We start from the raw sequence: 11,831 nt of genomic DNA on the forward strand, positions 1-11,831 counted from the left end.
ATGAAGCTGTAACAGGTTGGTTGTGTTGCTGTCAGATAAGATGTCTGGGTGTCCCAGAGGTCTTCCAGGTCCAGCTGCAGCGTGAGAAACCCTCCAATCAGAGTAGTCGAGTACGTAAGTCTTTCACTTCTTCATGTTCATATTGTGTTGAGTTCAGGGAGCAGAGAGTCTGTCTGTTTTCTCTCCACGTTAGTTATCTGCTCTCAGCCAGCTGCTGTAACTTCACTCTGTGCTATTAGTACTTTTACTGCAGTAACATGTCTGAATACTTGTTTTAATCTCAGAAGGAAAGCTTGTACTTGTTATTGTCCTCCATTTATCTGACAGCGTGTTACTCTGCACATTCACAGTTTACTCACAAAGTCTGAATCAGCAGTAAAACATGATGTAATGTTCCAGAGAATCAGCTCTCTCACTGCTACTTCTACATCAAGTACATTTAGTAACAGAGCAGGACGTAGGACAGAGTGTTTTCACCGTGTAGTATTAATAGTTTGGAGTACTTCTTCCACTGCGTCACTGAGTCTGTTTAACGATAAAGTTTGTTCATCACATTTTAAACATGTTGGAACTCGACGTGTGGAAAGTTCCTCTGGTGTCTTTCTGGTTCTACAGAATTATTTCTGTCTCCTCCTCCTCATCCTCCTCCTGATGAAGCTGAAACAGGTTATAAAGTTAGGTTATATTTTGGCGAGGAGGAAACTGGCATGTCCATTTTCAAAGGGGTCTGTTGACCTCTGACCTCCAGGTATCTGAATGGAAATGTTTCTCTGGGCCGAGTCTTCTCTTCAGACACGCCCTCTCTATGATAATCCATCCAGTTATTATCAGGCAGCTGATGTCCTGCCAACAGATTCTCACTCCCATCTCGTGAAATATGGACCCTTGGTCAGGTGTCTTTGTCGTTGTTATTGACGCTAAAAGTTTCCTTTAGCGTCATATAACGCGCTTTAACTAAACACACTTGGTCGGGAATATTGGCGTCCTTTTTGACGCCGTTATGTTAAGGAAAAGGTTGTGGGTGGTCTTACGTTTCCGTGACACGCGGCTATAACAGGACAGTTAAAGACACACACGGGACACGATCCCCGGTCTCCTGGGTGAAAGTCCTGTGTCTGACCCATCCACCCCCCCGACCAACCTCCCTATTACATACTACTCGCTAAACCCCGTGTAGCTGCTGCTCTCCCCGGTACGTTACACAAACACACCAAAGGTCACTTTTTTCGTAGCTTCAGACGCTGACAGTCCAAATGTCCATATTTTACGAGATCGCAGTGAAAACGGGTTGGTCCTGCAGGCCTGTCTGCTCTGACGCAGCCTTGTTGGCTGAAAACTTGTTCTGCATCTTTTCAGTGTAGCTCCTCTTGGCTCCTCTGGTCTCTTTAGTCAGAGTGTTTCTGGTTCTCCAGGATTCTTTCTGTCCTCTTCCTCCTCCTGACGAAGCTGCCTGAGTTCAGCTAGAAACCGGTTAGTTCTGGTTCTCCTGTTAAATGATGAAACGCTCCCAGCCCTCAATGTGCTGTCTGTAATGTGGAGTTCAGAGAACAGCGAGCAGAGAGTCTGTCTGTTTTCTCTCCACGTTAGTTATCTGCTCTGCCAGCTGCTGGAACTTCACTCTGCTATTAGTACTTTTACTGCAGTAACATGTCTGAATACTTGCTTTAATCACAATAATCATCTTCTATTGATACATCTCTGCCCCTGCATGGTGGAGGCTTGAGAGAGGAGCGAGTTTGGGGTCTTCATTTTCTGTTGACAGCAAGTTTCACAGCAAACTCAAAGGTGAACAACTCACCACATCCACGTTCATACAGTAGGCCATTTCTCATGCTACTAGATTATGTTGTTTTAGTTTTTTCCTATTTTCAAATGGATAATAAATCTGTAAACGCATATCACGGAGTGGAACTGAATTATTCAAACGGTTCGTCATACAAGTGGTGATTGTTCCCTGACTCAACCTCTCAGCAGCTGACAGAGGTTTCTAAGAAGTGGCTCCTCTTGTTATTGTCCTCCATTTATCTGACAGCGTGTTACTCTGCACATTCACAGTTTACACACAAAGTCTGAATCAGCAGTAAAACATGATGGGACAGAGGAAGAACAAACACACACTGACAACAACAACCACAGTTACACAGAGAAGAAGAGTCAAAGCTCTTATTGTGAAAATCTGCTTCCTGACAGGTGGAGCTGTGACTCATCAGGAAACTACTCACCTGAGTTCTTCTTCATCAACTCTTCTTCATCAACTCTTCTTCATCAACTCTTCTTCATCACCTCTTTGGACTGTGTGAAGAAACTGTAAGTATCTGTTTGGTACTTTAACACCACGTTAGTCTTTGGTCTCTTCAGGGTTAGTTTCTGGCTCTGTAATGTTAAATATAATGTTTCTACTTCTCTTCTTATTTCCTGAGAAAGTGTTCAGGACTCTTGTGTTGAAGATAAATCTCCATGTTGTAGAAGAACTACTACTTTTAAATACTTTGCCAGGTGTTTCTACGTCTGTCTGTCCCAACCGTGAGGCAGCAGTCAGGAAACTTTACAGCTGTGTAGTTGAGATCTAAATGAAGGCTGAGATTGAAGATGGGGGGGGTCCAAGCCTTTCTCCTGCTGTCACTCTTTATGATGCAACGTTGTGTTCAAATTAAGTTACATGTTATTTGTAGTGTCCAATCCTAATCAGGACACACTACAAATAGAGTAGGTGTAGACCACACTCTCAGCAATCATTTGGTCGCAAGAAAAAACTTCTAAAAAACGTTAAAAAAACATCTAAATTCCTGCATTCAGATATATTAGTATGCACGAATTAAATGAACAAGAAGTTACTAAATGTTGTAGGTTTCAACAGAATGAAGCCGTAGCTCGACGCTCTTCTAAATCTCCTCGTCTTAATCCACATTAAAAAATCCACAGGACCACACGGTAAAAGTTTAATATTTACTTTATACAAGAAAAAATACAACAAACCATAAAGTACACTTCCAAAACATTATGCAGAGAGCCAGAGAGAGAAGGTGAGAATGGTAAAGGGAATTGTTGTATGCCAATTAGCAAAACAAAAATGACATTTAGACTCCTACAAATGTCCTTATTTACCTGACCCATCAGAGACCAGATCCTGCTGAACCTGGACCTGAACCTGAATCTGAACCTGGACCTGAACCCAGCTGTGTGTCTAGGAAGAGGGTCCGGTCCATGGAGACACCACTACTTTAATAAACAAGGCGACCTGAAAGGGAGATTAAAACGATGAAAAGTGTGAAGGAGTTAGTTCGTGAATGGGAGAGGAGGGGAATGGAAATTGAAATGGAGAGGAGAAGACTGAGGTGAGTTGTTGTGAAACCTCCAACAAACTAGAAGTAGTGTTGTCTCATTGGGTGTGTGGTCTTCTTGTAGAGGGTCTCTGTGTTGCAGGTGCACTCTGGGATATCTATGGCCCTGTTTTCACCTGGTATTAAAATCTGATCTGAGTGATCTCTCTGTTCCCCGCTGGTACCTGGAAAAGGTGGCCACCGGGATACAATAACCGGTAGAATTGGCGGACATCTTTGTTTGTTACAGTGTGTGTGAATCAATGAAAATGAATGGCAATAACGTTAGCAGGGCACGCAGATGCAGGGGGCGTGTGAAGATAATCTAGTGTGTGATTGGTTATCAGGTGGCCAGTGTTTCACTATCCCTCCAATATTATTATAAACATAATTAAAGCTGCAAGCAGCGATGAATGGGCCCTCGCCACTTTCCCCGTGGGTACTGGCGGACGCCGCTCCTTGTGACCGTGCATTTGCGTCACCAATGAAAAGGGAAGTCTCTGCTGAGTTCAATGATACCTCACACAATAGTGTACAAGAAATGGGTCAGTAGTTATTAAAGGGGGCGTGGCTTAAACATTTGGGGCCAAACCATCACCAATTAAATAGGAACTCTTTGCTGAGTTTAGTGATACCTCTCACAAGAGTCTACCTTAAATGGTTCACAAGTTATGAAAGGGGCGTGGTCTGTGTAGATGGGCGTGGTTAAAGTATAGGGGGCGGCTCAATATCACATGTAGACCACACATTCTAAGTTTCATGTAAATCGGAATAACTTTTGCCAAGATACAACTGTTCCTGTTTCGACAGCCTAAAAGTAGGTAGAGCAACGATGTCCAAGTTCTTCCACGCCTTAGGGGGCGCTATGGAGCCCGCTTACAGGTTTGGGCCAAATCGCTGTACAGTCTCGCAAAGCTCCCAGGTGTTTATGTGGGCCCCAATTTTTGTGAGTTTTCCTCTAGCTCACCCAGTGAGAGCGTGCGCCCCATGTTGGCTGAGTCCTGCAGCGGCGCAGATCGAATCCGGCCTTCTGCCCTGTGCTGCGTGTCATCCCCCATCTCTCTCCCCCTTTCATGTCTATCCACTGTTACTCTATAATAAATGGAAAAGCCCCCAAAAATTATCTTTAAAACATGTCAAAAATGTGCCCAAGGGCTAAAACCAATTAGGGGGCGCTATAGAGCGACCATACCTCTCCCAAGCCTAAATGTGAATTCAGATCAAAGAATTTTCTATTCTGCACATGGCTGCACAACTTTGAGAGTTTTTGTGCATCCTAAAGTCCTCAAACACCTGTTCGTAAAATGAAGAATTTCGCAAAAGACTATATTTCTACTAGTTATAATTATAAAGTTATTAAGTTATAAATCAGAAGTGACGTTTGGCGTCATATATGACCTATATGCTCGACCTCAGAAGGGGTAAAAGGGCCCAAACTGGTCTACGTTGACTATAGCACCCCCTAATGGCCGATCTTTACCAAATTTGGTACAGAGCCTCAGAGCGGCATGCCGAACCAGCATCACAAGTTTCATGTTGATTGCATTTACTCTGGCAGAGATATTGCAAATTTGCCATTTAAATGCATCGAGTTATTGGCCAAAACAAATAAACGTTGATTATAGCGCCACCTAATGGCCAATCTTTGGCAGATTTGGTACAGAGCATTGTAGTGGGATGTTGAACAATGATCTCAAGTTATTTGCTGATAACATTTAATTTGGCCGAGATATGATATGATACGTGTGTGGTAGCAAGCTAGGAAAATTTGTTTGGTCGTCAAATGCGCATACTTTAACGTAGCAATGTTCTTTTGATAACTTTTGGTCACGTCTATCTGGAGATGCTACCTGCCAAGTTTCATGCTAATTGGTCGCACGGTCTAAGAGGAGTTCAGCAAATAGGTTTTCGATAAATCTTGATTTTTCACGCATAAAAGTCTAGGCAGAAATGGGCGTGGCCTATATCAGGAGATTCAGCTGGATCCAGGGAACGCGGAGATATATGGTTTTTGAATGTGTGATGTACGGTTTGGGAGTTATAGGGCCAAACTCGTTTTTTCTGCAATAACGCCACCTAGTGGTGGATATGAGTATTTTATTTTAAATCTTTGAAATTTTCACCAGTTGTGACATGTGTGCAAATTTTTGTGAGTTTTTGTGCATTCTAACCCCCTCAAAAATGCGACGAAGGAATCGGAAAAATAATAATCTGACCAAAAACAATAGGGTCCTTGCAGTTTCACTGCTCAGGCCCTAATAAAGACCCCTGGACTCAGTCGAGACCAAAAACCATATTTGGCAAAACCAGTGGCAGAGACTGAGACAAGTCCGAGACCAGAAAAAGACTAGAAAAACCATCTCGAGTCCAAGACCGGACTTGAGTACTACAGCCCTGCACTACACTGTACTATTACTACAGACATTCCTGCGTTAATGTCTCCTTTAGTTATTTATTAGCCTCTCATTGGCAGATCTCCACAGCTCTGAGTGAACTAGGGAGCTGATTGGTCAAAGCAGCGGCTGTCAAATGGTTCCATTTACTTTATGAAGTCAGCAACATTTGAAAGAACCAACTCCTCCTGAACAACAGGGGCATCTTATTAAAGTAGAATCTTAGAAAGGATATTTTTATTGATTTTAATTAGAGCCCGACCAATAAAGGAGTTTTAAGGCCGATATCGATACAAATGATTTAAAAATCTGATATTCCGACATATCGGCCGATATATATATTTTTTTTAAATAATCCAGAAACACGTAACAAAACATCAACAGATTTCCCTAACATTAGTTATTTGTAGTTTTTTATGAGTCCTCACTAAAATAATATGATAATGCAGTTTAAAAATAAACTTGTTTGTTTTATGGTCACAACTTATTATTATATATTAAAGTTCTGATAAATAAAATGTATAAAAATACAAACCTAAGATATGAAACTTAAAGGGTTAAACACGGGTGTTGCCAACAGGGAGGTTGTAGAGCGCCCTCTGGTGGACAAACTAAGCAACGCCAACACTCCGAACATGGTTGGAGGGGTTTCTTCATGTTTCTTATTTTTATCTTAATTATATATTTTCTCAGTTATGTTATGAAGGGAGTCTTTAACTGAACATGTGATCTTCAATAAATGTGTTTTTCTATCAGGACCAGACCAGAGTCTGCTGATCCTGAACCTGATCCTGAACCTGAACCTGATCCTGAACCAGAACCTGATCCTGAACCTGAACCTGAACCTGAACCTGATCCTGAACCTGATCCTGAACCTGAACCCAGCTGTGTGTCCTTCGAGAGCGACCGGTCAAAAGATTTTGTGGATTTTAAACGTGTTTCTGACCAAAAGTAAGTCGTTATTAGCGTTCAGTTGTTAATAATTATGTATATAGTCTGTTGTATTATTATATTTGGTATAAGTATTAGTTCTTATCAGTAGTATTAAATACTGCTTCCTCTTTTTCTTTAGATTATCAGCTGATGAAAGATAAGAATTAAAAACAACCAAACATTACTAATATTATAAATGAAAACAGTTGTTGTCTGTGTTAAAATATTTTTTTTGATATGCCCATTTATCTGTGTTTGTTTCAGGATCCAGCAGCAGATACCAAAGTCTCCTGAACCTAAACCTGAACCCAGCTGTGTGTCCTTCAAGAGTGACCAGTCTAAGGATTTACCTGAGACCTTCAAAGATATGCATCACTCTGTTGATCCAAGGTGAGGATTTAAAACTGAGAAAAACACAACAGAGTGTGTGTCAGATTCTCATTTGTGAGTCATTGGTGTAAACTGGCAGCTTTCAGAACGCTTCAGACCGGAGCATTGCAAGTATCTGCAAGTTTCAACTCGTCTCGTCCAGATTCTTTGGTCTGAACTGGACTTTAGCAACCAGGCCACCCATAATCCTTTACTAGGGCAGGTGGCCTTGCCAAGAATAACAGAACAGCAGGGGCAACCCACAAGTAACCTGCTCCTTACCATGCATATCTGATAGTGGTCTACAAGATGCAGCCCACCTGTGTGTTTCACATGAATTCACTCTCTACATTTAAAACTGTTGTGTTTCAGTGAAAACACTGTTCTCCTGGATGGCATGACAAAACAATGAGCAAAAACTGTTTGAAATGTATCCACAATCCATTGTTGCACCGTGTTCTGGGTGCAGTGCAGATTATATTCAGTTTTTATGTTTCTATCAGGAGAAAGCTGGAGGAACCAGAACCCAGCTGTGTGTCCATGAAGAGCGAGCTGTCTAAGGGTTTACCTGTGGCCTCCAAAGATGGACATCACTCTGTTGATCAAAGGTGAGGATTTAAAACTGAGAACAAAAGAAACTGTGCTGCCTTCCAGTTGGTCTGATCCATCCAACACTGTTGATCATCTTTCCAGCCTGATCAGCTTTGGGGCATCGTTCTCTGGTGTTGTAGCTCAGTTTTAGAGCAAAACTCTGCCATGTACTCATGTTTTGTTCTAATATTCAGTTGTTCTCATCAGACAATATTTTCTGTTGTTTTAGATTTGGTTCGGCCCAATATTCACTTGTTTTGTGTGCACACTAAGTTTGTTCAAACAAACCAAGAGAAGACATCTAGTTACATTGTTACCTTGGTTCTCTCAGTGAAGAGACTATGCCTCCACTCTGTTACATATTCCATATGTACAAGAATGATTACTACACAGAGATAGAGATATATCGTCTCTTGTTGTTCCCAGAAACCTCCAGAGAAGGCTTTTGGATGTGATTAGTGAAGGTGTGCCAGAGGGAGGGGCAGCAGCTGCAAAGACCTGTCTCTCCAGCTTTGCTGCTTGTGATGTGGTCTCTGCGGCAGGTGCTAGTGAACATGCGGGCGGCAGAGTTTTGGATATATTGGAGTTTATTGAGGATGTTGTTGGGTTTACCATAGAGGATGCTATTGCAGTAGGCGCGTCTGGAGGTCATGAGGGCATGGATAAGTGTTTCGACAGCGGCAGAGGGCAGGGATGGCTGGAGGCGGTCAATGTTCTTGAGGTGTAAAAAAGCAGATTTTGTAACCTGGTTAACTTGGGGTAGGAACAATAGGGTGGGTGATTCTGAAGTTGTGGACCTGGGTGAAGGATGGAGCCGTTGATGTCTGGGTGGAGCGGGTAGTTTGGACCAGTGAAGAAGATTTTCAGATTCATTGCAGTTGTGTTTGAGGAAGTTCTGTTGCATCCATGTTTAGATGTCTGCAAGTCAGGTAATGATAGTGGAGTGGGTGGCTGTTTTGGAGAAGAGATGGAGTTGAGTGTTGTCTGACTAGAAGTGGATACAGAGGCCATGATGGTGGATCTCTCCCAGAGGAAGGATGTACATAATGAACAGGAGGAAACCTGAGATACTTGAACTCCTTCATCTGGGGCAGTAAATCTTTTTGAGGCCAACTGAAGGGACTTCACCATTGCATGATGTGTGCTTATTCTTCTTGATTCCTCCACAGAGAGGACCAGGAGATCTCAGAAGTTACCAGTGGTCTGTCTGCTCAGGACTCCATATGTATGGTCTGTACATGTACAACAACTACTTTTACATCTATTTTGTTCACAATCATCTGGTGTACTTTATAGACCAGAAGATTGTCATTGTTATGTTTTTTTATGTTGCACCATAGAGTGAGAAACCAGACCTGAATGTATAAAGCAAACAGCATCAGAATCAGGACAGAACCTTGAGACATATATTTAGAGGATGGATGTCTGAAAGGTAAGAACAAAACCACTCCAGAGCTGATCCAAACATTTCCATCCACTGCCTGAGCCTCTCAAGTACGATACAGTGATCAATGGTATCAGATGAAACACTGAAGTTAGAATTAATGCAGAATCTTTACTTTTGGTTTATTAATTACCATTATTTAATGATCCATGAATGAATCTTGAATTATTATTTGTTTACACAAATGTCCTCATAGCATAATCTACAAAACTGGTCTGTTTTGATAATCCGAGTATTTTTAAACCCCCAAAACATTTCTGTTAATTGACGGTGTTCTTTTTGGTGTCTTTTGGATCTTTTGGATGTCAAAAGGTGGAAGAAGTCATCTTGGGAACTTTAGAAGACTTGGAAGCTGAGGACTTTGACAAATTTAAGTGGTACCTGCAGGGACACCTAAAGGACGTCTCAGCAATCCCAAAGAGTAAACTGGAGAATGTAAACGAGGTGAACACAGTGGATATGATGTTCCAGACCTACAGTATAAAAACTCTTAATGTGACCAGATTAGTTTTAAAGAAGATCAATCAAAATGATCTAGTGGAGAATTTATCAGACATCATCTATGAACCTGCAGGTAAGTCATAATCATTATGAATAAAAGAAAAATAGATGTAACAAAGATCAAACTTGTATATCACAGTCTTCAACAAACATTAGCTTTGTTACCAATGTCTCCCTCTTATCTACAAAGACACATACAGTATGTTGTCTTGACAACAACAGAACAAGCTACCAAACATCCCCAGAGAAACAAAATTTAAAGTGTCTCTGAGAACTAAAAATTATGAAACAAAATCAGACTGTTTTTGTTTACTCTGCTGGTTAAAATTTGCACACACTGATGTCACTGTTAGATACTGCTTGGGCAATATTAATTCCCTCTGTAATTAAGTTATATACCTTCTGGTTTATTTGGACAATGAAGATTTCATAGATGTAGGACTGAGACACCCAACATATCAGTTGTTTTTGAGGAATAATAAGTCATTTTACAATAGTTAACATACTTAGGACCTCGTCATCAAATGGGCTGAATAGATTTCATGAATACAGAAATGTGCACACTCACATTCACCAGAACAAACCCTCATTGATTTAATTGTTTTATTCATTCAGAGATTCTTGCTGCGTGCCAGCGAAAAGTCAAATCCAACTTACATAACAAGTTCCAGCTTGTGTCTGAGGGGATTGCTAAAGAAGAAAAATCAACCCTTCTGAATCAGATGTTCACAGAGATCTACATCACAAAGGGAGGGGTCAATACTGAACATGAGGTCAGACAGATTGAAACAGCATCCAGGAAACCAGACAGACCAGAAACAACAATCAGATGAGAAGACATCTTTAAAACCTCACCTGGAAGAGATGAACCAATCAGAAGAGTGCTGACAACAGGAGTGGCTGGCATCGGGAAAACAGTCTTAACACAGAAGTTCACTCTGGACTGGGCTGAAGACAAAGCCAACCAGGACATCCAGTTCACATTTCCATTCACCTTTAGAGAGCTGACTCAAAATCCTGACTTAGACCTCCTCTATCTGGAAAGTGTCCTGAGATAACTTCTCTTATGATTGGACACTTGTTTCAGGGTGGAGCCTGCTGGAGTCAGATGGTTGACACCAGGTCTGAGGAAGTGTAAGTCTGTTTTTAATTTCATTCATCAAACTGTGACATCACTCATTCAACCCTCTGATGTCATCATCAAAGTGCTGATTGGTTAATAACTGCAGCGGTGTTGTGTCTCCTTCTCTCCGTCAGATTCCTGTGAACTCACACTGGACACAAACACAGTGAACAGAAAACTCAAACTGTCTGACAACAACAGGAAGGTGACATTAGTGAAGGAGGAGGATCAGCCATATCCTGGTCATCCAGAGAGGTTTGACTGCTGGGAACAGCTGCTGTGTAGAGATGGTCTGACTGGTCGCTGTTACTGGGAGGTTGAGTGGAGAGGAGATGTTCATATATCAGTGAGTTACAGAGGAATCAGCAGGAGAGGAGACAGTAGAGACTGTTTGTTTGGATATAATGATCAGTCCTGGAGTCTGAACTACTCTAATGGTGTTTACTCTGTCAGTCACAATAACATAGGAACACCCTCCTCCTCTGTCTCTGATAAATTCTCTGATAGAGTCATTGTTAGAGTCTCTGATAGATTCTCTGATAGAGTCTCTGATAGATTCTCTGGTAGAGTCTCTGATAGAGTCTCTGATAGATTATCTGGTAGAGTCTCTGATAGATTCTCTGATAGAGTCTCTGGTAGATTATCTGGTAGAGTCTCTGATAGATTCTCTGATAGAGTCTCTGATAGATTCTCTGATAGATTCTCTGGTAGAGTCTCTGATAGATTCTCTGGTAGAGTCTCTGATAGAGTCTCTGATAGATTCTCTGGTAGAGTCTCTGATAGATTCTCTGATAGAGTCTCTGATAGATTCTCTGATAGATTCTCTGATAGATTCTCTGATAGAGTCTCTGATAGATTCTCTGATAGAGTCTCTGATAGATTCTCTGATAGAGTCTCTGATAGATTCTCTGATAGAGTCTCTGATAGATTATCTGATAGAGTCTCTGATAGATTCTCTGGTAGAGTCTCTAGAAGATCCTCTGTCTCTGGTAGAGTCTCTGATAGATTATCTGTCTCTGGTAGAGTAGCAGTGTATGTGGACTGTCCTGCTGGCTCTCTGTCCTTCTACTCAGTCTCCTCTGACTCACTGATCCACCTCCACACCTTCAACACCACATTCACTCAGCCTCTCTATCCTGGGTTTAGGATCTGGTCTG

General features: G+C 41.6%; 2 long non-coding RNA genes across 2 annotated transcripts in view; both read left to right on the top strand.

Annotated features, from left to right (window-relative positions):
- The window catches only part of LOC118494429, a 14,197-nt gene continuing 2,366 nt past the window's right edge, over positions 1 to 11,831 (top strand). The window contains exons 1-2 of the long non-coding RNA XR_004896558.1: positions 1 to 114; positions 2,191 to 2,307. This is a non-coding gene — a long non-coding RNA (uncharacterized LOC118494429). The remainder of the gene's footprint in view (positions 115 to 2,190; positions 2,308 to 11,831) is intronic.
- On the top strand, positions 6,647 to 8,947 carry LOC118494432. Its single transcript, XR_004896561.1, has 4 exons — positions 6,647 to 6,664; positions 6,918 to 7,036; positions 7,519 to 7,623; positions 8,776 to 8,947. It is a non-coding gene; the product is annotated as an uncharacterized LOC118494432 (long non-coding RNA).

Source organism: Sander lucioperca, chromosome 24 (genome assembly GCF_008315115.2).
Source record: "Sander lucioperca isolate FBNREF2018 chromosome 24, SLUC_FBN_1.2, whole genome shotgun sequence".
In the NCBI taxonomy this organism is placed as follows: Eukaryota; Metazoa; Chordata; class Actinopteri; order Perciformes; family Percidae; genus Sander; species Sander lucioperca.